This window comes from Pundamilia nyererei, unplaced genomic scaffold (assembly GCF_000239375.1).
Source record: "Pundamilia nyererei isolate P.nyererei 1_Seehausen unplaced genomic scaffold, PunNye1.0 scaffold00254, whole genome shotgun sequence".
Classification (NCBI taxonomy): domain Eukaryota; kingdom Metazoa; phylum Chordata; class Actinopteri; order Cichliformes; family Cichlidae; genus Pundamilia; species Pundamilia nyererei.
In genome coordinates, this window is record NW_005187655.1 from 587847 (window position 1) to 589828 (window position 1982).

Here is a 1982-nt window from a genome sequence, read left to right on the forward strand (position 1 = left end):
AAAAAAAAAAGTGATTTCACTTCTTACTGCATCACTGGACTCAGTCTGACTGTAGTGAAACTGAATCCTAGCAACTCTTATCTTTGCCTTGACACACATTACACAAATGTGATATATGACGCGCCACTTTGTTTACAGTAACTGGTCCCATCTTGTCTATAACACTCATCATGTGGATGAATTTCATGGTCATCACTGTTCTTTTCCTGGGCTGGACTGATCATCCAGCATAGATCTTTAACGACTTTCAAATGCACATATTTCAATCTATTTAGGATTTTCTCTCATCCACACAGGCTCTAATATTTGGTCACATGTTCCTTAGCAAGTTGCACCTCAACCAGATGCTTCTTGTAGTCATCAACAAGCCTCTGACTTTATTCTAGCTGCATATTTAACTGAATTGGTAGAGTTTGTTTAAATTAGTTGGTTTTCTGGCATGAACACTGCTTTTAAGATTAGTTCCCAAAAGTTCAGTAAGGTTGGCATCAGCGCTCTGAAAGACGTCAACATGCAAAAGACACCATATAACCGTCAGCCCCGCTTATTAAAAAGACTTCAATGACTTAGTATAAAGCCATCTGTCAGGAATGACTATATTTCTTTCATTTCATTATTTTTGTTGTTTTTTTGTTTTTAAGTAAATCTTCATGTGAAGCACTTTGTAACTCTGTGATGAAAGGTGCTAAATAAATACTTATTAGAACTGAAAAGACAAAAAACCACACACTACAGTTCTACATCTACATTTTACATAATGTGGGATTTTTTTAATGTCTTTATTTCCTTTTGCTTAACAGCAAATTATGAGTCGAAGAAGTTACTGATTATGTCAAAAACATCCATTGACTGGACTCATAACGTCCAGAGCGGGTGCAATTTGGAAGGGTATTGCATGGTGTCAAAAAAGGCCGAAAAATAGGAGCTTCCATTGAAAATGACTCAAGGCATGCACATCTGGATGTCTTCAGCATTACATGCAGAAACGTCAGAGAAACACATGCTTCCCTGTATGTATCATCAGCTTATTCCTGGAGTTTTTGCCTAAATCATTGTGGGTTTCTTCCACCGCCTGGTTATCTGTGACTTCAAGGTCAGAGCGTCATTATGCAAGCCGCCGAGCCTTACACTGTTTCTGTTTGTATACAATAAAAACAATCTAGTGTAAACTATTAGCCGCTGAGCTTTTTCCCCTTTTGAACAAACTTCAGTTTGCCTTTTAAAATCGAGTCAGGTGGAGATTAAACCTGAATAAATCATCCTGCAAGAGAACATTCGTGAATTTTCTAACCTTCAGCAGCAGTGTAACCAAAAATATGATCAAATGTTTCCACAGTTGGTGTAAGAGAACCAAATTCAGCGATTCAGTCCGACTTTAAAAGCATACTTGACTGAGAACAAGACGTGTGATAGCCTGGGAGGCCACACAGAGCTCAGAGTAGCTTCTAAGCAGACAAATCAGAAAGCTGTCTGAGTAACATTTAGTAGCTGTAGTTAAATAACTAAACCAAAGGTTTTTGGTTAAAGCAGAATAAACATCAGCATCAGAGGCTGATCCCCTCTGAGAGACATCTGGAGGTGGGAGATTCTTTGGGTCTGTTTCAACGCGCCTGCTGATTATTAAAGAAGCAATGACCTTTGTGCTATGCCAGGTATAGCCATTAAGAGAAAACGCCAGGGCATGTTAATCTAAGTAGGAAATAGGTCATGGAGCCACACAGGGACTGGTCAAAGAGGAATGATGACAGCATTTTTGGAAGTGAGTGAAGGAAACAATTACTGGCATTTTTTAGTCCCACAGCTGGTTTATTGTGAATACTCCAAGTCACGGACATGGATTAATGAAGGCCTGATAATATTGTCCTCTCAGATTATTTAGGGTTTCCTCTTCACCCCCTTTTTAATAGTTGCGTGAAAATAATCTCGACGTCGTGTTTGTGCAAAAATACAAATTTGATTTCCCTGCAGCTGAAGCCGAACAG